This window comes from Eubalaena glacialis, chromosome 7 (genome assembly GCF_028564815.1).
Source record: "Eubalaena glacialis isolate mEubGla1 chromosome 7, mEubGla1.1.hap2.+ XY, whole genome shotgun sequence".
Classification (NCBI taxonomy): domain Eukaryota; kingdom Metazoa; phylum Chordata; class Mammalia; order Artiodactyla; family Balaenidae; genus Eubalaena; species Eubalaena glacialis.
This window is the reverse complement of record NC_083722.1, coordinates 118,086,380-118,113,518: the sequence shown is the minus strand read 5'-3', so window position 1 is coordinate 118,113,518 and position 27,139 is coordinate 118,086,380.

Sequence of the window (27,139 nt, the reverse complement as noted above, 5' to 3'; positions counted from 1 at the left end):
CTAGCCTTATGACATTGATTTCATGGCTGAGTGATATTCCATTGTGCCTAAGTACCACAACTTCTTTATCCATTTTTCGCTTTCCTGGGATATTGAAGGTGTACCGAAGTGGAGGTTCTTGGAAACAGAGCAGCCCTAAACTTTGGGGTGCCTGTGTCTTGTTGATTTTTAGGTTTCCCGATTTATACGCCCATGAGTGGAAGTGCCCTATGCTCTCTAAGCTGTGCTTATTACATGTTTCAGGACACACCGTACACTTCTCCAGAGTGGCTGCTGGCAATTTACAGCCCGCCCATCAGCGTAGCAAGGCTCCCATGTCTCCATGGCCTGTCCTGCATTTCTGGTTTTTACACTTTTTTCAGCATGGCCCTTTTGACCGATGGCAAGCGAGACTTCTTTGTAGCGCTGATTTGCCTTTCGGGCTTGCCTGGTTGGCCAAAAAGGGCGTATGCGTTTTTTCCTGAATATATTCAGGAAAAAACGCATACGCCCTTTTTGGCCAAGGGCATCATTGTCAACGCTTTGCCGCTTTTCATGTGCTTTCAAGGCGAGTCGACTCTGCCTCCTGAAACCTGTTTCCTGCAATTCTGCCTTGCTTTCAAATCCTCTTCGTTGCCTTCCCTCAATATATTTGTGGACGAGAGTTATCATTTATAACTCTGCAGGTTTGTGAATTGCAGTGCCCCTGAGCTCCATTTGTCAACTCGCTTTTTTGGGAGCTGGCCGCCAAAGCGCAGGATTGCTTCAGGCCGTATTCTGGTTCCGGGGGGCAGGCTGAGCCTGTGGTTCATTCTTCTTCCTGATGGGAAAATAGAGTGACCTGTGCCTGTCCCAACACCTAGAGCTAGTCTCTCATTGGTTCCCCGTCTTCCCGTTCATCCTCAGGCCAAATTGCGACCTGTCCGAAACAGGAGGTTAAAGGTGCAGATTCTCCAAGTAGGGAGATTGTTAGTAGAGCGGCTGGAATGGCGAACCCGAGCACAAGGAGAGGAGAAATGAGGTGCGTTTGAGAACCCTTTCCCGATCACACGGTGTACCATCTTCTGGGTTTCCCACGCATGTTTTCGATGTAGGAAGATGCCCTTGAACCTGGAGATTTGGGACCCACGGCATGGGTACCACGCAGTAGGACTTTAAAGGGTCTGCGTTTGCTCACCCAAGCTCACCAATCCTCTCAGCCCCAAGAGTGTCCAGCCTCATGTCTCATCCAGCTGTGGGTCTAGATATGGTCAATCCAGGTTGCATCAGAGCCCCTGAACGGATTTTGTAAGAATTTCTCTCTCTTTCACTGTCTTTGTTTTATGGGGTTTTTTTTAAGTAATCTATTTTTATAATGGGGTTTAGCTGCTTTTCACTGCTGTGTTTATGCCGCTTTACACCCTCTTGATGCACTTCCAGAGAGAGATCAATACATAGGTTTTAAGACTCTTACTCGTCAGATATATTCTTGGGCGGTGAATAGGGGCTGTTGAGTCCAGTTCACTGAGCAGGGAGTAGGTCTTGTCTATTACATATTTGGCTTGTGGAACGGTATCTGAGCTAATTTCAAACCCTTGTTTTATGCATCACCCCACCTCACCTTTCCCGTTAAGCAGCCATAGTGTGTTTTCTAAATGTGTGACTCTGTTCTGTTTTGTAATTCCGTTCAAGTGTAGCGATTTTGACATTCCCTCTATAAGTGATATCTTAGGATAAGTGTCTTTTTCTCTGTGACTTATTTCACTGAGAGTCATCGTACCTAAATCCACTCATCCTGCTGCTACTAGCCTTATGACATTGATTTCATGGCTGAGTGATATTCCATTGTGCCTAAGTACCACAACTTCTTTATCCATTTTTCGCTTTCCTGGATATTGAAGGTGTACCGAAGTGGAGGTTCTTGGAAACAGAGCAGCCCTAAACTTTGGGGTGCCTGTGTCTTGTTGATTTTTAGGTTTCCCGATTTATACGCCCATGAGTGGAAGTGCCCTATGCTCTCTAAGCTGTGCTTATTACATGTTTCAGGACACACCGTACACTTCTCCAGAGTGGCTGCTGGCAATTTACAGCCCGCCCATCAGCGTAGCAAGGCTCCCATGTCTCCATGGCCTGTCCTGCATTTCTGGTTTTTACACTTTTTTCAGCATGGCCCTTTTGACCGATGGCAAGCGAGACTTCTTTGTAGCGCTGATTTGCCTTTCGGGCTTGCCTGGTTGGCCAAAAAGGGCGTATGCGTTTTTTCCTGAATATATTCAGGAAAAAACGCATACGCCCTTTTTGGCCAAGGGCATCATTGTCAACGCTTTGCCGCTTTTCATGTGCTTTCAAGGCGAGTCGACTCTGCCTCCTGAAACCTGTTTCCTGCAATTCTGCCTTGCTTTCAAATCCTCTTCGTTGCCTTCCCTCAATATATTTGTGGACGAGAGTTATCATTTATAACTCTGCAGGTTTGTGAATTGCAGTGCCCCTGAGCTCCATTTGTCAACTCGCTTTTTTGGGAGCTGGCCGCCAAAGCGCAGGATTGCTTCAGGCCGTATTCTGGTTCCGGGGGCAGGCTGAGCCTGTGGTTCATTCTTCTTCCTGATGGGAAAATAGAGTGACCTGTGCCTGTCCCAACACCTAGAGCTAGTCTCTCATTGGTTCCCCGTCTTCCCGTTCATCCTCAGGCCAAATTGCGACCTGTCCGAAACAGGAGGTTCAAGGTGCAGATTCTCCAAGTAGGGAGATTGTTAGTAGAGCGGCTGGAATGGCGAACCCGAGCACAAGGAGAGGAGAAATGAGGTGCGTTTGAGAACCCTTTCCCGATCACACGGTGTACCATCTTCTGGGTTTCCCACGCATGTTTTCGATGTAGGAAGATGCCCTTGAACCTGGAGATTTGGGACCCACGGCATGGGTACCACGCAGTAGGACTTTAAAGGGTCTGCGTTTGCTCACCCAAGCTCACCAATCCTCTCAGCCCCAAGAGTGTCCAGCCTCATGTCTCATCCAGCTGTGGGTCTAGATATGGTCAATCCAGGTTGCATCAGAGCCCCTGAACGGATTTTGTAAGAATTTCTCTCTCTTTCACTGTCTTTGTTTTATGGGGTTTTTTTTAAGTAATCTATTTTTATAATGGGGTTTAGCTGCTTTTCACTGCTGTGTTTATGCCGCTTTACACCCTCTTGATGCACTTCCAGAGAGAGATCAATACATAGGTTTTAAGACTCTTACTCGTCAGATATATTCTTGGGCGGTGAATAGGGGCTGTTGAGTCCAGTTCACTGAGCAGGGAGTAGGTCTTGTCTATTACATATTTGGCTTGTGGAACGGTATCTGAGCTAATTTCAAACCCTTGTTTTATGCATCACCCCACCTCACCTTTCCCGTTAAGCAGCCATAGTGTGTTTTCTAAATGTGTGACTCTGTTCTGTTTTGTAATTCAGTTCAAGTGTAGCGATTTTGACATTCCCTCTATAAGTGATATCTTAGGATAAGTGTCTTTTTCTCTGTGACTTATTTCACTGAGAGTCATCGTACCTAAATCCACTCATCCTGCTGCTACTAGCCTTATGACATTGATTTCATGGCTGAGTGATATTCCATTGTGCCTAAGTACCACAACTTCTTTATCCATTTTTCGCTTTCCTGGGATATTGAAGGTGTACCGAAGTGGAGGTTCTTGGAAACAGAGCAGCCCTAAACTTTGGGGTGCCTGTGTCTTGTTGATTTTTAGGTTTCCCGATTTATACGCCCATGAGTGGAAGTGCCCTATGCTCTCTAAGCTGTGCTTATTACATGTTTCAGGACACACCGTACACTTCTCCAGAGTGGCTGCTGGCAATTTACAGCCCGCCCATCAGCGTAGCAAGGCTCCCATGTCTCCATGGCCTGTCCTGCATTTCTGGTTTTTACACTTTTTTCAGCATGGCCCTTTTGACCGATGGCAAGCGAGACTTCTTTGTAGCGCTGATTTGCCTTTCGGGCTTGCCTGGTTGGCCAAAAAGGGCGTATGCGTTTTTTCCTGAATATATTCAGGAAAAACGCATACGCCCTTTTTGGCCAAGGGCATCATTGTCAACGCTTTGCCGCTTTTCATGTGCTTTCAAGGCGAGTCGACTCTGCCTCCTGAACCTGTTTCCTGCAATTCTGCCTTGCTTTCAAATCCTCTTCGTTGCCTTCCCTCAATATATTTGTGGACGAGAGTTATCATTTATAACTCTGCAGGTTTGTGAATTGCAGTGCCCCTGAGCTCCATTTGTCAACTCGCTTTTTTGGGAGCTGGCCGCCAAAGCGCAGGATTGCTTCAGGCCGTATTCTGGTTCCGGGGGCAGGCTGAGCCTGTGGTTCATTCTTCTTCCTGATGGGAAAATAGAGTGACCTGTGCCTGTCCCAACACCTAGAGCTAGTCTCTCATTGGTTCCCCGTCTTCCGTTCATCCTCAGGCCAAATTGCGACCTGTCCGAAACAGGAGGTTCAAGGTGCAGATTCTCCAAGTAGGGAGATTGTTAGTAGAGCGGCTGGAATGGCGAACCCGAGCACAAGGAGAGGAGAAATGAGGTGCGTTTGAGAACCCTTTCCCGATCACACGGTGTACCATCTTCTGGGTTTCCCACGCATGTTTTCGATGTAGGAAGATGCCCTTGAACCTGGAGATTTGGGACCCACGGCATGGGGCATGGGTACCACGCAGTAGGACTTTAAAGGGTCTGCGTTTGCTCACCCAAGCTCACCAATCCTCTCAGCCCCAAGAGTGTCCAGCCTCATGTCTCATCCAGCTGTGGGTCTAGATATGGTCAATCCAGGTTGCATCAGAGCCCCTGAACGGATTTTGTAAGAATTTCTCTCTCTTTCACTGTCTTTGTTTTATGGGGTTTTTTTTAAGTAATCTATTTTTATAATGGGGTTTAGCTGCTTTTCACTGCTGTGTTTATGCCGCTTTACACCCTCTTGATGCACTTCCAGAGAGAGATCAATACATAGGTTTTAAGACTCTTACTCGTCAGATATATTCTTGGGTGGTGAATAGGGGCTGTTGAGTCCAGTTCACTGAGCAGGGAGTAGGTCTTGTCTATTACATATTTGGCTTGTGGAACGGTATCTGAGCTAATTTCAAACCCTTGTTTTATGCATCACCCCACCTCACCTTTCCCGTTAAGCAGCCATAGTGTGTTTTCTAAATGTGTGACTCTGTTCTGTTTTGTAATTCCGTTCAAGTGTAGCGATTTTGACATTCCCTCTATAAGTGATATCTTAGGATAAGTGTCTTTTTCTCTGTGACTTATTTCACTGAGAGTCATCGTACCTAAATCCACTCATCCTGCTGCTACTAGCCTTATGACATTGATTTCATGGCTGAGTGATATTCCATTGTGCCTAAGTACCACAACTTCTTTATCCATTTTTCGCTTTCCTGGGATATTGAAGGTGTACCGAAGTGGAGGTTCTTGGAAACAGAGCAGCCCTAAACTTTGGGGTGCCTGTGTCTTGTTGATTTTTAGGTTTCCCGATTTATACGCCCATGAGTGGAAGTGCCCTATGCTCTCTAAGCTGTGCTTATTACATGTTTCAGGACACACCGTACACTTCTCCAGAGTGGCTGCTGGCAATTTACAGCCCGCCCATCAGCGTAGCAAGGCTCCCATGTCTCCATGGCCTGTCCTGCATTTCTGGTTTTTACACTTTTTTCAGCATGGCCCTTTTGACCGATGGCAAGCGAGACTTCTTTGTAGCGCTGATTTGCCTTTCGGGCTTGCCTGGTTGGCCAAAAAGGGCGTATGCGTTTTTTCCTGAATATATTCAGGAAAAAACGCATACGCCCTTTTTGGCCAAGGGCATCATTGTCAACGCTTTGCCGCTTTTCATGTGCTTTCAAGGCGAGTCGACTCTGCCTCCTGAAACCTGTTTCCTGCAATTCTGCCTTGCTTTCAAATCCTCTTCGTTGCCTTCCCTCAATATATTTGTGGACGAGAGTTATCATTTATAACTCTGCAGGTTTGTGAATTGCAGTGCCCCTGAGCTCCATTTGTCAACTCGCTTTTTTGGGAGCTGGCCGCCAAAGCGCAGGATTGCTTCAGGCCGTATTCTGGTTCCGGGGGGCAGGCTGAGCCTGTGGTTCATTCTTCTTCCTGATGGGAAAATAGAGTGACCTGTGCCTGTCCCAACACCTAGAGCTAGTCTCTCATTGGTTCCCCGTCTTCCCGTTCATCCTCAGGCCAAATTGCGACCTGTCCGAAACAGGAGGTTCAAGGTGCAGATTCTCCAAGTAGGGAGATTGTTAGTAGAGCGGCTGGAATGGCGAACCCGAGCACAAGGAGAGGAGAAATGAGGTGCGTTTGAGAACCCTTTCCCGATCACACGGCGTACCATCTTCTGGGTTTCCCACGCATGTTTTCGATGTAGGAAGATGCCCTTGAACCTGGAGATTTGGGACCCACGGCATGGGTACCACGCAGTAGGACTTTAAAGGGTCTGCGTTTGCTCACCCAAGCTCACCAATCCTCTCAGCCCCAAGAGTGTCCAGCCTCATGTCTCATCCAGCTGTGGGTCTAGATATGGTCAATCCAGGTTGCATCAGAGCCCCTGAACGGATTTTGTAAGAATTTCTCTCTCTTTCACTGTCTTTGTTTTATGGGGTTTTTTTTAAGTAATCTATTTTTATAATGGGGTTTAGCTGCTTTTCACTGCTGTGTTTATGCCGCTTTACACCCTCTTGATGCACTTCCAGAGAGAGATCAATACATAGGTTTTAAGACTCTTACTCGTCAGATATATTCTTGGGCGGTGAATAGGGGCTGTTGAGTCCAGTTCACTGAGCAGGGAGTAGGTCTTGTCTATTACATATTTGGCTTGTGGAACGGTATCTGAGCTAATTTCAAACCCTTGTTTTATGCATCACCCCACCTCACCTTTCCCGTTAAGCAGCCATAGTGTGTTTTCTAAATGTGTGACTCTGTTCTGTTTTGTAATTCCGTTCAAGTGTAGCGATTTTGACATTCCCTCTATAAGTGATATCTTAGGATAAGTGTCTTTTTCTCTGTGACTTATTTCACTGAGAGTCATCGTACCTAAATCCACTCATCCTGCTGCTACTAGCCTTATGACATTGATTTCATGGCTGAGTGATATTCCATTGTGCCTAAGTACCACAACTTCTTTATCCATTTTTCGCTTTCCTGGGATATTGAAGGTGTACCGAAGTGGAGGTTCTTGGAAACAGAGCAGCCCTAAACTTTGGGGTGCCTGTGTCTTGTTGATTTTTAGGTTTCCCGATTTATACGCCCATGAGTGGAAGTGCCCTATGCTCTCTAAGCTGTGCTTATTACATGTTTCAGGACACACCGTACACTTCTCCAGAGTGGCTGCTGGCAATTTACAGCCCGCCCATCAGCGTAGCAAGGCTCCCATGTCTCCATGGCCTGTCCTGCATTTCTGGTTTTTACACTTTTTTCAGCATGGCCCTTTTGACCGATGGCAAGCGAGACTTCTTTGTAGCGCTGATTTGCCTTTCGGGCTTGCCTGGTTGGCCAAAAAGGGCGTATGCGTTTTTTCCTGAATATATTCAGGAAAAAACGCATACGCCCTTTTTGGCCAAGGGCATCATTGTCAACGCTTTGCCGCTTTTCATGTGCTTTCAAGGCGAGTCGAGTCTGCCTCCTGAAACCTGTTTCCTGCAATTCTGCCTTGCTTTCAAATCCTCTTCGTTGCCTTCCCTCAATATATTTGTGGACGAGAGTTATCATTTATAACTCTGCAGGTTTGTGAATTGCAGTGCCCCTGAGCTCCATTTGTCAACTCGCTTTTTTGGGAGCTGGCCGCCAAAGCGCAGGATTGCTTCAGGCCGTATTCTGGTTCCGGGGGGCAGGCTGAGCCTGTGGTTCATTCTTCTTCCTGATGGGAAAATAGAGTGACCTGTGCCTGTCCCAACACCTAGAGCTAGTCTCTCATTGGTTCCCCGTCTTCCCGTTCATCCTCAGGCCAAATTGCGACCTGTCCGAAACAGGAGGTTCAAGGTGCAGATTCTCCAAGTAGGGAGATTGTTAGTAGAGCGGCTGGAATGGCGAACCCAAGCACAAGGAGAGGAGAAATGAGGTGCGTTTGAGAACCCTTTCCCGATCACACGGTGTACCATCTTCTGGGTTTCCCACACATGTTTTCGATGTAGGAAGATGCCCTTGAACCTGGAGATTTGGGACCCACGGCATGGGTACCACGCAGTAGGACTTTAAAGGGTCTGCGTTTGCTCACCCAAGCTCACCAATCCTCTCAGCCCCAAGAGTGTCCAGCCTCATGTCTCATCCAGCTGTGGGTCTAGATATGGTCAATCCAGGTTGCATCAGAGCCCCTGAACGGATTTTGTAAGAATTTCTCTCTCTTTCACTGTCTTTGTTTTATGGGGTTTTTTTTAAGTAATCTATTTTTATAATGGGGTTTAGCTGCTTTTCACTGCTGTGTTTATGCCGCTTTACACCCTCTTGATGCACTTCCAGAGAGAGATCAATACATAGGTTTTAAGACTCTTACTCGTCAGATATATTCTTGGGCGGTGAATAGGGGCTGTTGAGTCCAGTTCACTGAGCAGGGAGTAGGTCTTGTCTATTACATATTTGGCTTGTGGAACGGTATCTGAGCTAATTTCAAACCCTTGTTTTATGCATCACCCCACCTCACCTTTCCCGTTAAGCAGCCATAGTGTGTTTTCTAAATGTGTGACTCTGTTCTGTTTTGTAATTCAGTTCAAGTGTAGCGATTTTGACATTCCCTCTATAAGTGATATCTTAGGATAAGTGTCTTTTTCTCTGTGACTTATTTCACTGAGAGTCATCGTACCTAAATCCACTCATCCTGCTGCTACTAGCCTTATGACATTGATTTCATGGCTGAGTGATATTCCATTGTGCCTAAGTACCACAACTTCTTTATCCATTTTTCGCTTTCCTGGGATATTGAAGGTGTACCGAAGTGGAGGTTCTTGGAAACAGAGCAGCCCTAAACTTTGGGGTGCCTGTGTCTTGTTGATTTTTAGGTTTCCCGATTTATACGCCCATGAGTGGAAGTGCCCTATGCTCTCTAAGCTGTGCTTATTACATGTTTCAGGACACACCGTACACTTCTCCAGAGTGGCTGCTGGCAATTTACAGCCCGCCCATCAGCGTAGCAAGGCTCCCATGTCTCCATGGCCTGTCCTGCATTTCTGGTTTTTACACTTTTTTCAGCATGGCCCTTTTGACCGATGGCAAGCGAGACTTCTTTGTAGCGCTGATTTGCCTTTCGGGCTTGCCTGGTTGGCCAAAAAGGGCGTATGCGTTTTTTCCTGAATATATTCAGGAAAAAACGCATACGCCCTTTTTGGCCAAGGGCATCATTGTCAACGCTTTGCCGCTTTTCATGTGCTTTCAAGGCGAGTCGACTCTGCCTCCTGAAACCTGTTTCCTGCAATTCTGCCTTGCTTTCAAATCCTCTTCGTTGCCTTCCCTCAATATATTTGTGGACGAGAGTTATCATTTATAACTCTGCAGGTTTGTGAATTGCAGTGCCCCTGAGCTCCATTTGTCAACTCGCTTTTTTGGGAGCTGGCCGCCAAAGCGCAGGATTGCTTCAGGCCGTATTCTGGTTCCGGGGGGCAGGCTGAGCCTGTGGTTCATTCTTCTTCCTGATGGGAAAATAGAGTGACCTGTGCCTGTCCCAACACCTAGAGCTAGTCTCTCATTGGTTCCCCGTCTTCCCGTTCATCCTCAGGCCAAATTGCGACCTGTCCGAAACAGGAGGTTAAAGGTGCAGATTCTCCAAGTAGGGAGATTGTTAGTAGAGCGGCTGGAATGGCGAACCCGAGCACAAGGAGAGGAGAAATGAGGTGCGTTTGAGAACCCTTTCCCGATCACACGGTGTACCATCTTCTGGGTTTCCCACGCATGTTTTCGATGTAGGAAGATGCCCTTGAACCTGGAGATTTGGGACCCACGGCATGGGTACCACGCAGTAGGACTTTAAAGGGTCTGCGTTTGCTCACCCAAGCTCACCAATCCTCTCAGCCCCAAGAGTGTCCAGCCTCATGTCTCATCCAGCTGTGGGTCTAGATATGGTCAATCCAGGTTGCATCAGAGCCCCTGAACGGATTTTGTAAGAATTTCTCTCTCTTTCACTGTCTTTGTTTTATGGGGTTTTTTTTAAGTAATCTATTTTTATAATGGGGTTTAGCTGCTTTTCACTGCTGTGTTTATGCCGCTTTACACCCTCTTGATGCACTTCCAGAGAGAGATCAATACATAGGTTTTAAGACTCTTACTCGTCAGATATATTCTTGGGCGGTGAATAGGGGCTGTTGAGTCCAGTTCACTGAGCAGGGAGTAGGTCTTGTCTATTACATATTTGGCTTGTGGAACGGTATCTGAGCTAATTTCAAACCCTTGTTTTATGCATCACCCCACCTCACCTTTCCCGTTAAGCAGCCATAGTGTGTTTTCTAAATGTGTGACTCTGTTCTGTTTTGTAATTCCGTTCAAGTGTAGCGATTTTGACATTCCCTCTATAAGTGATATCTTAGGATAAGTGTCTTTTTCTCTGTGACTTATTTCACTGAGAGTCATCGTACCTAAATCCACTCATCCTGCTGCTACTAGCCTTATGACATTGATTTCATGGCTGAGTGATATTCCATTGTGCCTAAGTACCACAACTTCTTTATCCATTTTTCGCTTTCCTGGGATATTGAAGGTGTACCGAAGTGGAGGTTCTTGGAAACAGAGCAGCCCTAAACTTTGGGGTGCCTGTGTCTTGTTGATTTTTAGGTTTCCCGATTTATACGCCCATGAGTGGAAGTGCCCTATGCTCTCTAAGCTGTGCTTATTACATGTTTCAGGACACACCGTACACTTCTCCAGAGTGGCTGCTGGCAATTTACAGCCCGCCCATCAGCGTAGCAAGGCTCCCATGTCTCCATGGCCTGTCCTGCATTTCTGGTTTTTACACTTTTTTCAGCATGGCCCTTTTGACCGATGGCAAGCGAGACTTCTTTGTAGCGCTGATTTGCCTTTCGGGCTTGCCTGGTTGGCCAAAAAGGGCGTATGCGTTTTTTCCTGAATATATTCAGGAAAAAACGCATACGCCCTTTTTGGCCAAGGGCATCATTGTCAACGCTTTGCCGCTTTTCATGTGCTTTCAAGGCGAGTCGACTCTGCCTCCTGAAACCTGTTTCCTGCAATTCTGCCTTGCTTTCAAATCCTCTTCGTTGCCTTCCCTCAATATATTTGTGGACGAGAGTTATCATTTATAACTCTGCAGGTTTGTGAATTGCAGTGCCCCTGAGCTCCATTTGTCAACTCGCTTTTTTGGGAGCTGGCCGCCAAAGCGCAGGATTGCTTCAGGCCGTATTCTGGTTCCGGGGGGCAGGCTGAGCCTGTGGTTCATTCTTCTTCCTGATGGGAAAATAGAGTGACCTGTGCCTGTCCCAACACCTAGAGCTAGTCTCTCATTGGTTCCCCGTCTTCCCGTTCATCCTCAGGCCAAATTGCGACCTGTCCGAAACAGGAGGTTCAAGGTGCAGATTCTCCAAGTAGGGAGATTGTTAGTAGAGCGGCTGGAATGGCGAACCCGAGCACAAGGAGAGGAGAAATGAGGTGCGTTTGAGAACCCTTTCCCGATCACACGGTGTACCATCTTCTGGGTTTCCCACGCATGTTTTCGATGTAGGAAGATGCCCTTGAACCTGGAGATTTGGGACCCACGGCATGGGTACCACGCAGTAGGACTTTAAAGGGTCTGCGTTTGCTCACCCAAGCTCACCAATCCTCTCAGCCCCAAGAGTGTCCAGCCTCATGTCTCATCCAGCTGTGGGTCTAGATATGGTCAATCCAGGTTGCATCAGAGCCCCTGAACGGATTTTGTAAGAATTTCTCTCTCTTTCACTGTCTTTGTTTTATGGGGTTTTTTTTAAGTAATCTATTTTTATAATGGGGTTTAGCTGCTTTTCACTGCTGTGTTTATGCCGCTTTACACCCTCTTGATGCACTTCCAGAGAGAGATCAATACATAGGTTTTAAGACTCTTACTCGTCAGATATATTCTTGGGCGGTGAATAGGGGCTGTTGAGTCCAGTTCACTGAGCAGGGAGTAGGTCTTGTCTATTACATATTTGGCTTGTGGAACGGTATCTGAGCTAATTTCAAACCCTTGTTTTATGCATCACCCCACCTCACCTTTCCCGTTAAGCAGCCATAGTGTGTTTTCTAAATGTGTGACTCTGTTCTGTTTTGTAATTCCGTTCAAGTGTAGCGATTTTGACATTCCCTCTATAAGTGATATCTTAGGATAAGTGTCTTTTTCTCTGTGACTTATTTCACTGAGAGTCATCGTACCTAAATCCACTCATCCTGCTGCTACTAGCCTTATGACATTGATTTCATGGCTGAGTGATATTCCATTGTGCCTAAGTACCACAACTTCTTTATCCATTTTTCGCTTTCCTGGGATATTGAAGGTGTACCGAAGTGGAGGTTCTTGGAAACAGAGCAGCCCTAAACTTTGGGGTGCCTGTGTCTTGTTGATTTTTAGGTTTCCCGATTTATACGCCCATGAGTGGAAGTGCCCTATGCTCTCTAAGCTGTGCTTATTACATGTTTCAGGACACACCGTACACTTCTCCAGAGTGGCTGCTGGCAATTTACAGCCCGCCCATCAGCGTAGCAAGGCTCCCATGTCTCCATGGCCTGTCCTGCATTTCTGGTTTTTACACTTTTTTCAGCATGGCCCTTTTGACCGATGGCAAGCGAGACTTCTTTGTAGCGCTGATTTGCCTTTCGGGCTTGCCTGGTTGGCCAAAAAGGGCGTATGCGTTTTTTCCTGAATATATTCAGGAAAAAACGCATACGCCCTTTTTGGCCAAGGGCATCATTGTCAACGCTTTGCCGCTTTTCATGTGCTTTCAAGGCGAGTCGACTCTGCCTCCTGAAACCTGTTTCCTGCAATTCTGCCTTGCTTTCAAATCCTCTTCGTTGCCTTCCCTCAATATATTTGTGGACGAGAGTTATCATTTATAACTCTGCAGGTTTGTGAATTGCAGTGCCCCTGAGCTCCATTTGTCAACTCGCTTTTTTGGGAGCTGGCCGCCAAAGCGCAGGATTGCTTCAGGCCGTATTCTGGTTCCGGGGGGCAGGCTGAGCCTGTGGTTCATTCTTCTTCCTGATGGGAAAATAGAGTGACCTGTGCCTGTCCCAACACCTAGAGCTAGTCTCTCATTGGTTCCCCGTCTTCCGTTCATCCTCAGGCCAAATTGCGACCTGTCCGAAACAGGAGGTTCAAGGTGCAGATTCTCCAAGTAGGGAGATTGTTAGTAGAGCGGCTGGAATGGCGAACCCGAGCACAAGGAGAGGAGAAATGAGGTGCGTTTGAGAACCCTTTCCCGATCACACGGTGTACCATCTTCTGGGTTTCCACGCATGTTTTCGATGTAGGAAGATGCCCTTGAACCTGGAGATTTGGGACCCACGGCATGGGTACCACGCAGTAGGACTTTAAAGGGTCTGCGTTTGCTCACCCAAGCTCACCAATCCTCTCAGCCCCAAGAGTGTCCAGCCTCATGTCTCATCCAGCTGTGGGTCTAGATATGGTCAATCCAGGTTGCATCAGAGCCCCTGAACGGATTTTGTAAGAATTTCTCTCTCTTTCACTGTCTTTGTTTTATGGGGTTTTTTTTTAAGTAATCTATTTTTATAATGGGGTTTAGCTGCTTTTCACTGCTGTGTTTATGCCGCTTTACACCCTCTTGATGCACTTCCAGAGAGAGATCAATACATAGGTTTTAAGACTCTTACTCGTCAGATATATTCTTGGGTGGTGAATAGGGGCTGTTGAGTCCAGTTCACTGAGCAGGGAGTAGGTCTTGTCTATTACATATTTGGCTTGTGGAACGGTATCTGAGCTAATTTCAAACCCTTGTTTTATGCATCACCCCACCTCACCTTTCCCGTTAAGCAGCCATAGTGTGTTTTCTAAATGTGTGACTCTGTTCTGTTTTGTAATTCCGTTCAAGTGTAGCGATTTTGACATTCCCTCTATAAGTGATATCTTAGGATAAGTGTCTTTTTCTCTGTGACTTATTTCACTGAGAGTCATCGTACCTAAATCCACTCATCCTGCTGCTACTAGCCTTATGACATTGATTTCATGGCTGAGTGATATTCCATTGTGCCTAAGTACCACAACTTCTTTATCCATTTTTCGCTTTCCTGGGATATTGAAGGTGTACCGAAGTGGAGGTTCTTGGAAACAGAGCAGCCCTAAACTTTGGGGTGCCTGTGTCTTGTTGATTTTTAGGTTTCCCGATTTATACGCCCATGAGTGGAAGTGCCCTATGCTCTCTAAGCTGTGCTTATTACATGTTTCAGGACACACCGTACACTTCTCCAGAGTGGCTGCTGGCAATTTACAGCCCGCCCATCAGCGTAGCAAGGCTCCCATGTCTCCATGGCCTGTCCTGCATTTCTGGTTTTTACACTTTTTTCAGCATGGCCCTTTTGACCGATGGCAAGCGAGACTTCTTTGTAGCGCTGATTTGCCTTTCGGGCTTGCCTGGTTGGCCAAAAAGGGCGTATGCGTTTTTTCCTGAATATATTCAGGAAAAAACGCATACGCCCTTTTTGGCCAAGGGCATCATTGTCAACGCTTTGCCGCTTTTCATGTGCTTTCAAGGCGAGTCGACTCTGCCTCCTGAAACCTGTTTCCTGCAATTCTGCCTTGCTTTCAAATCCTCTTCGTTGCCTTCCCTCAATATATTTGTGGACGAGAGTTATCATTTATAACTCTGCAGGTTTGTGAATTGCAGTGCCCCTGAGCTCCATTTGTCAACTCGCTTTTTTGGGAGCTGGCCGCCAAAGCGCAGGATTGCTTCAGGCCGTATTCTGGTTCCGGGGGGCAGGCTGAGCCTGTGGTTCATTCTTCTTCCTGATGGGAAAATAGAGTGACCTGTGCCTGTCCCAACACCTAGAGCTAGTCTCTCATTGGTTCCCCGTCTTCCCGTTCATCCTCAGGCCAAATTGCGACCTGTCCGAAACAGGAGGTTCAAGGTGCAGATTCTCCAAGTAGGGAGATTGTTAGTAGAGCGGCTGGAATGGCGAACCCGAGCACAAGGAGAGGAGAAATGAGGTGCGTTTGAGAACCCTTTCCCGATCACACGGTGTACCATCTTCTGGGTTTCCCACACATGTTTTCGATGTAGGAAGATGCCCTTGAACCTGGAGATTTGGGACCCACGGCATGGGTACCACGCAGTAGGACTTTAAAGGGTCTGCGTTTGCTCACCCAAGCTCACCAATCCTCTCAGCCCCAAGAGTGTCCAGCCTCATGTCTCATCCAGCTGTGGGTCTAGATATGGTCAATCCAGGTTGCATCAGAGCCCCTGAACGGATTTTGTAAGAATTTCTCTCTCTTTCACTGTCTTTGTTTTATGGGGTTTTTTTTAAGTAATCTATTTTTATAATGGGGTTTAGCTGCTTTTCACTGCTGTGTTTATGCCGCTTTACACCCTCTTGATGCACTTCCAGAGAGAGATCAATACATAGGTTTTAAGACTCTTACTCGTCAGATATATTCTTGGGCGGTGAATAGGGGCTGTTGAGTCCAGTTCACTGAGCAGGGAGTAGGTCTTGTCTATTACATATTTGGCTTGTGGAACGGTATCTGAGCTAATTTCAAACCCTTGTTTTATGCATCACCCCACCTCACCTTTCCCGTTAAGCAGCCATAGTGTGTTTTCTAAATGTGTGACTCTGTTCTGTTTTGTAATTCCGTTCAAGTGTAGCGATTTTGACATTCCCTCTATAAGTGATATCTTAGGATAAGTGTCTTTTTCTCTGTGACTTATTTCACTGAGAGTCATCGTACCTAAATCCACTCATCCTGCTGCTACTAGCCTTATGACATTGATTTCATGGCTGAGTGATATTCCATTGTGCCTAAGTACCACAACTTCTTTATCCATTTTTCGCTTTCCTGGGATATTGAAGGTGTACCGAAGTGGAGGTTCTTGGAAACAGAGCAGCCCTAAACTTTGGGGTGCCTGTGTCTTGTTGATTTTTAGGTTTCCCGATTTATACGCCCATGAGTGGAAGTGCCCTATGCTCTCTAAGCTGTGCTTATTACATGTTTCAGGACACACCGTACACTTCTCCAGAGTGGCTGCTGGCAATTTACAGCCCGCCCATCAGCGTAGCAAGGCTCCCATGTCTCCATGGCCTGTCCTGCATTTCTGGTTTTTACACTTTTTTCAGCATGGCCCTTTTGACCGATGGCAAGCGAGACTTCTTTGTAGCGCTGATTTGCCTTTCGGGCTTGCCTGGTTGGCCAAAAAGGGCGTATGCGTTTTTTCCTGAATATATTCAGGAAAAAACGCATACGCCCTTTTTGGCCAAGGGCATCATTGTCAACGCTTTGCCGCTTTTCATGTGCTTTCAAGGCGAGTCGACTCTGCCTCCTGAAACCTGTTTCCTGCAATTCTGCCTTGCTTTCAAATCCTCTTCGTTGCCTTCCCTCAATATATTTGTGGACGAGAGTTATCATTTATAACTCTGCAGGTTTGTGAATTGCAGTGCCCCTGAGCTCCATTTGTCAACTCGCTTTTTTGGGAGCTGGCCGCCAAAGCGCAGGATTGCTTCAGGCCGTATTCTGGTTCCGGGGGGCAGGCTGAGCCTGTGGTTCATTCTTCTTCCTGATGGGAAAATAGAGTGACCTGTGCCTGTCCCAACACCTAGAGCTAGTCTCTCATTGGTTCCCCGTCTTCCCGTTCATCCTCAGGCCAAATTGCGACCTGTCCGAAACAGGAGGTTCAAGGTGCAGATTCTCCAAGTAGGGAGATTGTTAGTAGAGCGGCTGGAATGGCGAACCCGAGCACAAGGAGAGGAGAAATGAGGTGCGTTTGAGAACCCTTTCCCGATCAGACGGCGTACCATCTTCTGGGTTTCCCACGCATGTTTTCGATGTAGGAAGATGCCCTTGAACCTGGAGATTTGGGACCCACGGCATGGGTACCACGCAGTAGGACTTTAAAGGGTCTGCGTTTGCTCACCCAAGCTCACCAATCCTCTCAGCCCCAAGAGTGTCCAGCCTCATGTCTCATCCAGCTGTGGGTCTAGATATGGTCAATCCAGGTTGCATCAGAGCCCCTGAACGGATTTTGTAAGAATTTCTCTCTCTTTCACTGTCTTTGTTTTATGGGGTTTTTTTTAAGTAATCTATTTTTATAATGGGGTTTAGCTGCTTTTCACTGCTGTGTTTATGCCGCTTTACACCCTCTTGATGCACTTCCAGAGAGAGATCAATACATAGGTTTTAAGACTCTTACTCGTCAGATATATTCTTGGGCGGTGAATAGGGGCTGTTGAGTCCAGTTCACTGAGCAGGGAGTAGGTCTTGTCTATTACATATTTGGCTTGTGGAACGGTATCTGAGCTAATTTCAAACCCTTGTTTTATGCATCACCCCACCTCACCTTTCCCGTTAAGCAGCCATAGTGTGTTTTCTAAATGTGTGACTCTGTTCTGTTTTGTAATTCAGTTCAAGTGTAGCGATTTTGACATTCCCTCTATAAGTGATATCTTAGGATAAGTGTCTTTTTCTCTGTGACTTATTTCACTGAGAGTCATCGTACCTAAATCCACTCATCCTGCTGCTACTAGCCTTATGACATTGATTTCATGGCTGAGTGATATTCCATTGTGCCTAAGTACCACAACTTCTTTATCCATTTTTCGCTTTCCTGGGATATTGAAGGTGTACCGAAGTGGAGGTTCTTGGAAACAGAGCAGCCCTAAACTTTGGGGTGCCTGTGTCTTGTTGATTTTTAGGTTTCCCGATTTATACGCCCATGAGTGGAAGTGCCCTATGCTCTCTAAGCTGTGCTTATTACATGTTTCAGGACACACCGTACACTTCTCCAGAGTGGCTGCTGGCAATTTACAGCCCGCCCATCAGCGTAGCAAGGCTCCCATGTCTCCATGGCCTGTCCTGCATTTCTGGTTTTTACACTTTTTTCAGCATGGCCCTTTTGACCGATGGCAAGCGAGACTTCTTTGTAGCGCTGATTTGCCTTTCGGGCTTGCCTGGTTGGCCAAAAAGGGCGTATGCGTTTTTTCCTGAATATATTCAGGAAAAAACGCATACGCCCTTTTTGGCCAAGGGCATCATTGTCAACGCTTTGCCGCTTTTCATGTGCTTTCAAGGCGAGTCGACTCTGCCTCCTGAAACCTGTTTCCTGCAATTCTGCCTTGCTTTCAAATCCTCTTCGTTGCCTTCCCTCAATATATTTGTGGACGAGAGTTATCATTTATAACTCTGCAGGTTTGTGAGTTGCAGTGCCCCTGAGCTCCATTTGTCAACTCGCTTTTTTGGGAGCTGGCCGCCAAAGCGCAGGATTGCTTCAGGCCGTATTCTGGTTCCGGGGGGCAGGCTGAGCCTGTGGTTCATTCTTCTTCCTGATGGGAAAATAGAGTGACCTGTGCCTGTCCCAACACCTAGAGCTAGTCTCTCATTGGTTCCCCGTCTTCCCGTTCATCCTCAGGCCAAATTGCGACCTGTCCGAAACAGGAGGTTAAAGGTGCAGATTCTCCAAGTAGGGAGATTGTTAGTAGAGCGGCTGGAATGGCGAACCCGAGCACAAGGAGAGGAGAAATGAGGTGCGTTTGAGAACCCTTTCCCGATCACACGGTGTACCATCTTCTGGGTTTCCCACACATGTTTTCGATGTAGGAAGATGCCCTTGAACCTGGAGATTTGGGACCCACGGCATGGGTACCACGCAGTAGGACTTTAAAGGGTCTGCGTTTGCTCACCCAAGCTCACCAATCCTCTCAGCCCCAAGAGTGTCCAGCCTCATGTCTCATCCAGCTGTGGGTCTAGATATGGTCAATCCAGGTTGCATCAGAGCCCCTGAACGGATTTTGTAAGAATTTCTCTCTCTTTCACTGTCTTTGTTTTATGGGGTTTTTTTTAAGTAATCTATTTTTATAATGGGGTTTAGCTGCTTTTCACTGCTGTGTTTATGCCGCTTTACACCCTCTTGATGCACTTCCAGAGAGAGATCAATACATAGGTTTTAAGACTCTTACTCGTCAGATATATTCTTGGGCGGTGAATAGGGGCTGTTGAGTCCAGTTCACTGAGCAGGGAGTAGGTCTTGTCTATTACATATTTGGCTTGTGGAACGGTATCTGAGCTAATTTCAAACCCTTGTTTTATGCATCACCCCACCTCACCTTTCCCGTTAAGCAGCCATAGTGTGTTTTCTAAATGTGTGACTCTGTTCTGTTTTGTAATTCCGTTCAAGTGTAGCGATTTTGACATTCCCTCTATAAGTGATATCTTAGGATAAGTGTCTTTTTCTCTGTGACTTATTTCACTGAGAGTCATCGTACCTAAATCCACTCATCCTGCTGCTACTAGCCTTATGACATTGATTTCATGGCTGAGTGATATTCCATTGTGCCTAAGTACCACAACTTCTTTATCCATTTTTCGCTTTCCTGGGATATTGAAGGTGTACCGAAGTGGAGGTTCTTGGAAACAGAGCAGCCCTAAACTTTGGGGTGCCTGTGTCTTGTTGATTTTTAGGTTTCCCGATTTATACGCCCATGAGTGGAAGTGCCCTATGCTCTCTAAGCTGTGCTTATTACATGTTTCAGGACACACCGTACACTTCTCCAGAGTGGCTGCTGGCAATTTACAGCCCGCCCATCAGCGTAGCAAGGCTCCCATGTCTCCATGGCCTGTCCTGCATTTCTGGTTTTTACACTTTTTTCAGCATGGCCCTTTTGACCGATGGCAAGCGAGACTTCTTTGTAGCGCTGATTTGCCTTTCGGGCTTGCCTGGTTGGCCAAAAAGGGCGTATGCGTTTTTTCCTGAATATATTCAGGAAAAAACGCATACGCCCTTTTTGGCCAAGGGCATCATTGTCAACGCTTTGCCGCTTTTCATGTGCTTTCAAGGCGAGTCGAGTCTGCCTCCTGAAACCTGTTTCCTGCAATTCTGCCTTGCTTTCAAATCCTCTTCGTTGCCTTCCCTCAATATATTTGTGGACGAGAGTTATCATTTATAACTCTGCAGGTTTGTGAATTGCAGTGCCCCTGAGCTCCATTTGTCAACTCGCTTTTTTGGGAGCTGGCCGCCAAAGCGCAGGATTGCTTCAGGCCGTATTCTGGTTCCGGGGGGCAGGCTGAGCCTGTGGTTCATTCTTCTTCCTGATGGGAAAATAGAGTGACCTGTGCCTGTCCCAACACCTAGAGCTAGTCTCTCATTGGTTCCCCGTCTTCCCGTTCATCCTCAGGCCAAATTGCGACCTGTCCGAAACAGGAGGTTCAAGGTGCAGATTCTCCAAGTAGGGAGATTGTTAGTAGAGCGGCTGGAATGGCGAACCCAAGCACAAGGAGAGGAGAAATGAGGTGCGTTTGAGAACCCTTTCCCGATCACACGGTGTACCATCTTCTGGGTTTCCCACACATGTTTTCGATGTAGGAAGATGCCCTTGAACCTGGAGATTTGGGACCCACGGCATGGGTACCACGCAGTAGGACTTTAAAGGGTCTGCGTTTGCTCACCCAAGCTCACCAATCCTCTCAGCCCCAAGAGTGTCCAGCCTCATGTCTCATCCAGCTGTGGGTCTAGATATGGTCAATCCAGGTTGCATCAGAGCCCCTGAACGGATTTTGTAAGAATTTCTCTCTCTTTCACTGTCTTTGTTTTATGGGGTTTTTTTTAAGTAATCTATTTTTATAATGGGGTTTAGCTGCTTTTCACTGCTGTGTTTATGCCGCTTTACACCCTCTTGATGCACTTCCAGAGAGAGATCAATACATAGGTTTTAAGACTCTTACTCGTCAGATATATTCTTGGGCGGTGAATAGGGGCTGTTGAGTCCAGTTCACTGAGCAGGGAGTAGGTCTTGTCTATTACATATTTGGCTTGTGGAACGGTATCTGAGCTAATTTCAAACCCTTGTTTTATGCATCACCCCACCTCACCTTTCCCGTTAAGCAGCCATAGTGTGTTTTCTAAATGTGTGACTCTGTTCTGTTTTGTAATTCAGTTCAAGTGTAGCGATTTTGACATTCCCTCTATAAGTGATATCTTAGGATAAGTGTCTTTTTCTCTGTGACTTATTTCACTGAGAGTCATCGTACCTAAATCCACTCATCCTGCTGCTACTAGCCTTATGACATTGATTTCATGGCTGAGTGATATTCCATTGTGCCTAAGTACCACAACTTCTTTATCCATTTTTCGCTTTCCTGGGATATTGAAGGTGTACCGAAGTGGAGGTTCTTGGAAACAGAGCAGCCCTAAACTTTGGGGTGCCTGTGTCTTGTTGATTTTTAGGTTTCCCGATTTATACGCCCATGAGTGGAAGTGCCCTATGCTCTCTAAGCTGTGCTTATTACATGTTTCAGGACACACCGTACACTTCTCCAGAGTGGCTGCTGGCAATTTACAGCCCGCCCATCAGCGTAGCAAGGCTCCCATGTCTCCATGGCCTGTCCTGCATTTCTGGTTTTTACACTTTTTTCAGCATGGCCCTTTTGACCGATGGCAAGCGAGACTTCTTTGTAGCGCTGATTTGCCTTTCGGGCTTGCCTGGTTGGCCAAAAAGGGCGTATGCGTTTTTTCCTGAATATATTCAGGAAAAAACGCATACGCCCTTTTTGGCCAAGGGCATCATTGTCAACGCTTTGCCGCTTTTCATGTGCTTTCAAGGCGAGTCGACTCTGCCTCCTGAAACCTGTTTCCTGCAATTCTGCCTTGCTTTCAAATCCTCTTCGTTGCCTTCCCTCAATATATTTGTGGACGAGAGTTATCATTTATAACTCTGCAGGTTTGTGAATTGCAGTGCCCCTGAGCTCCATTTGTCAACTCGCTTTTTTGGGAGCTGGCCGCCAAAGCGCAGGATTGCTTCAGGCCGTATTCTGGTTCCGGGGGGCAGGCTGAGCCTGTGGTTCATTCTTCTTCCTGATGGGAAAATAGAGTGACCTGTGCCTGTCCCAACACCTAGAGCTAGTCTCTCATTGGTTCCCCGTCTTCCCGTTCATCCTCAGGCCAAATTGCGACCTGTCCGAAACAGGAGGTTCAAGGTGCAGATTCTCCAAGTAGGGAGATTGTTAGTAGAGCGGCTGGAATGGCGAACCCGAGCACAAGTAGAGGAGAAATGAGGTGCGTTTGAGAACCCTTTCCCGATCACACGGTGTACCATCTTCTGGGTTTCCCACGCATGTTTTCGATGTAGGAAGATGCCCTTGAACCTGGAGATTTGGGACCCACGGCATGGGTACCACGCAGTAGGACTTTAAAGGGTCTGCGTTTGCTCACCCAAGCTCACCAATCCTCTCAGCCCCAAGAGTGTCCAGCCTCATGTCTCATCCAGCTGTGGGTCTAGATATGGTCAATCCAGGTTGCATCAGAGCCCCTGAACGGATTTTGTAAGAATTTCTCTCTCTTTCACTGTCTTTGTTTTATGGGGTTTTTTTAAGTAATCTATTTTTATAATGGGGTTTAGCTGCTTTTCACTGCTGTGTTTATGCTGCTTTACACCCTCTTGATGCACTTCCAGAGAGAGATCAATACATAGGTTTTAAGACTCTTACTCGTCAGATATATTCTTGGGCGGTGAATAGGGGCTGTTGAGTCCAGTTCACTGAGCAGGGAGTAGGTCTTGTCTATTACATATTTGGCTTGTGGAACGGTATCTGAGCTAATTTCAAACCCTTGTTTTATGCATCACCCCACCTCACCTTTCCCGTTAAGCAGCCATAGTGTGTTTTCTAAATGTGTGACTCTGTTCTGTTTTGTAATTCCGTTCAAGTGTAGCGATTTTGACATTCCCTCTATAAGTGATATCTTAGGATAAGTGTCTTTTTCTCTGTGACTTATTTCACTGAGAGTCATCGTACCTAAATCCACTCATCCTGCTGCTACTAGCCTTATGACATTGATTTCATGGCTGAGTGATATTCCATTGTGCCTAAGTACCACAACTTCTTTATCCATTTTTCGCTTTCCTGGGATATTGAAGGTGTACCGAAGTGGAGGTTCTTGGAAACAGAGCAGCCCTAAACTTTGGGGTGCCTGTGTCTTGTTGATTTTTAGGTTTCCCGATTTATACGCCCATGAGTGGAAGTGCCCTATGCTCTCTAAGCTGTGCTTATTACATGTTTCAGGACACACCGTACACTTCTCCAGAGTGGCTGCTGGCAATTTACAGCCCGCCCATCAGCGTAGCAAGGCTCCCATGTCTCCATGGCCTGTCCTGCATTTCTGGTTTTTACACTTTTTTCAGCATGGCCCTTTTGACCGATGGCAAGCGAGACTTCTTTGTAGCGCTGATTTGCCTTTCGGGCTTGCCTGGTTGGCCAAAAAGGGCGTATGCGTTTTTTCCTGAATATATTCAGGAAAAAACGCATACGCCCTTTTTGGCCAAGGGCATCATTGTCAACGCTTTGCCGCTTTTCATGTGCTTTCAAGGCGAGTCGACTCTGCCTCCTGAAACCTGTTTCCTGCAATTCTGCCTTGCTTTCAAATCCTCTTCGTTGCCTTCCCTCAATATATTTGTGGACGAGAGTTATCATTTATAACTCTGCAGGTTTGTGAATTGCAGTGCCCCTGAGCTCCATTTGTCAACTCGCTTTTTTGGGAGCTGGCCGCCAAAGCGCAGGATTGCTTCAGGCCGTATTCTGGTTCCGGGGGGCAGGCTGAGCCTGTGGTTCATTCTTCTTCCTGATGGGAAAATAGAGTGACCTGTGCCTGTCCCAACACCTAGAGCTAGTCTCTCATTGGTTCCCCGTCTTCCCGTTCATCCTCAGGCCAAATTGCGACCTGTCCGAAACAGGAGGTTAAAGGTGCAGATTCTCCAAGTAGGGAGATTGTTAGTAGAGCGGCTGGAATGGCGAACCGAGCACAAGGAGAGGAGAAATGAGGTGCGTTTGAGAACCCTTTCCCGATCACACGGTGTACCATCTTCTGGGTTTCCCACGCATGTTTTCGATGTAGGAAGATGCCCTTGAACCTGGAGATTTGGGACCCACGGCATGGGTACCACGCAGTAGGACTTTAAAGGGTCTGCGTTTGCTCACCCAAGCTCACCAATCCTCTCAGCCCCAAGAGTGTCCAGCCTCATGTCTCATCCAGCTGTGGGTCTAGATATGGTCAATCCAGGTTGCATCAGAGCCCCTGAACGGATTTTGTAAGAATTTCTCTCTCTTTCACTGTCTTTGTTTTATGGGGTTTTTTTTAAGTAATCTATTTTTATAATGGGGTTTAGCTGCTTTTCACTGCTGTGTTTATGCCGCTTTACACCCTCTTGATGCACTTCCAGAGAGAGATCAATACATAGGTTTTAAGACTCTTACTCGTCAGATATATTCTTGGGCGGTGAATAGGGGCTGTTGAGTCCAGTTCACTGAGCAGGGAGTAGGTCTTGTCTATTACATATTTGGCTTGTGGAACGGTATCTGAGCTAATTTCAAACCCTTGTTTTATGCATCACCCCACCTCACCTTTCCCGTTAAGCAGCCATAGTGTGTTTTCTAAATGTGTGACTCTGTTCTGTTTTGTAATTCAGTTCAAGTGTAGCGATTTTGACATTCCCTCTATAAGTGATATCTTAGGATAAGTGTCTTTTTCTCTGTGACTTATTTCACTGAGAGTCATCGTACCTAAATCCACTCATCCTGCTGCTACTAGCCTTATGACATTGATTTCATGGCTGAGTGATATTCCATTGTGCCTAAGTACCACAACTTCTTTATCCATTTTTCGCTTTCCTGGGATATTGAAGGTGTACCGAAGTGGAGGTTCTTGGAAACAGAGCAGCCCTAAACTTTGGGGTGCCTGTGTCTTGTTGATTTTTAGGTTTCCCGATTTATACGCCCATGAGTGGAAGTGCCCTATGCTCTCTAAGCTGTGCTTATTACATGTTTCAGGACACACCGTACACTTCTCCAGAGTGGCTGTTGGCAATTTACAGCCCGCCCATCAGCGTAGCAAGGCTCCCATGTCTCCATGGCCTGTCCTGCATTTCTGGTTTTTACACTTTTTTCAGCATGGCCCTTTTGACCGATGGCAAGCGAGACTTCTTTGTAGCGCTGATTTGCCTTTCGGGCTTTGCCTGGTTGGCCAAAAAGGGCGTATGCGTTTTTTCCTGAATATATTCAGGAAAAAACGCATACGCCCTTTTTGGCCAAGGGCATCATTGTCAACGCTTTGCCGCTTTTCATGTGCTTTCAAGGCGAGTCGACTCTGCCTCCTGAAACCTGTTTCCTGCAATTCTGCCTTGCTTTCAAATCCTCTTCGTTGCCTTCCCTCAATATATTTGTGGACGAGAGTTATCATTTATAACTCTGCAGGTTTGTGAATTGCAGTGCCCCTGAGCTCCATTTGTCAACTCGCTTTTTTGGGAGCTGGCCGCCAAAGCGCAGGATTGCTTCAGGCCGTATTCTGGTTCCGGGGGGCAGGCTGAGCCTGTGGTTCATTCTTCTTCCTGATGGGAAAATAGAGTGACCTGTGCCTGTCCCAACACCTAGAGCTAGTCTCTCATTGGTTCCCCGTCTTCCCGTTCATCCTCAGGCCAAATTGCGACCTGTCCGAAACAGGAGGTTCAAGGTGCAGATTCTCCAAGTAGGGAGATTGTTAGTAGAGCGGCTGGAATGGCGAACCCGAGCACAAGGAGAGGAGAAATGAGGTGCGTTTGAGAACCCTTTCCCGATCACACGGTGTACCATCTTCTGGGTTTCCCACGCATGTTTTCGATGTAGGAAGATGCCCTTGAACCTGGAGATTTGGGACCCACGGCATGGGTACCACGCAGTAGGACTTTAAAGGGTCTGCGTTTGCTCACCCAAGCTCACCAATCCTCTCAGCCCCAAGAGTGTCCAGCCTCATGTCTCATCCAGCTGTGGGTCTAGATATGGTCAATCCAGGTTGCATCAGAGCCCCTGAACGGATTTTGTAAGAATTTCTCTCTCTTTCACTGTCTTTGTTTTATGGGGTTTTTTTTAAGTAATCTATTTTTATAATGGGGTTTAGCTGCTTTTCACTGCTGTGTTTATGCCGCTTTACACCCTCTTGATGCACTTCCAGAGAGAGATCAATACATAGGTTTTAAGACTCTTACTCGTCAGATATATTCTTGGGCGGTGAATAGGGGCTGTTGAGTCCAGTTCACTGAGCAGGGAGTAGGTCTTGTCTATTACATATTTGGCTTGTGGAACGGTATCTGAGCTAATTTCAAACCCTTGTTTTATGCATCACCCCACCTCACCTTTCCCGTTAAGCAGCCATAGTGTGTTTTCTAAATGTGTGACTCTGTTCTGTTTTGTAATTCAGTTCAAGTGTAGCGATTTTGACATTCCCTCTATAAGTGATATCTTAGGATAAGTGTCTTTTTCTCTGTGACTTATTTCACTGAGAGTCATCGTACCTAAATCCACTCATCCTGCTGCTACTAGCCTTATGACATTGATTTCATGGCTGAGTGATATTCCATTGTGCCTAAGTACCACAACTTCTTTATCCATTTTTCGCTTTCCTGGGATATTGAAGGTGTACCGAAGTGGAGGTTCTTGGAAACAGAGCAGCCCTAAACTTTGGGGTGCCTGTGTCTTGTTGATTTTTAGGTTTCCCGATTTATACGCCCATGAGTGGAAGTGCCCTATGCTCTCTAAGCTGTGCTTATTACATGTTTCAGGACACACCGTACACTTCTCCAGAGTGGCTGCTGGCAATTTACAGCCCGCCCATCAGCGTAGCAAGGCTCCCATGTCTCCATGGCCTGTCCTGCATTTCTGGTTTTTACACTTTTTTCAGCATGGCCCTTTTGACCGATGGCAAGCGAGACTTCTTTGTAGCGCTGATTTGCCTTTCGGGCTTGCCTGGTTGGCCAAAAAGGGCGTATGCGTTTTTTCCTGAATATATTCAGGAAAAAACGCATACGCCCTTTTTGGCCAAGGGCATCATTGTCAACGCTTTGCCGCTTTTCATGTGCTTTCAAGGCGAGTCGACTCTGCCTCCTGAAACCTGTTTCCTGCAATTCTGCCTTGCTTTCAAATCCTCTTCGTTGCCTTCCCTCAATATATTTGTGGACGAGAGTTATCATTTATAACTCTGCAGGTTTGTGAATTGCAGTGCCCCTGAGCTCCATTTGTCAACTCGCTT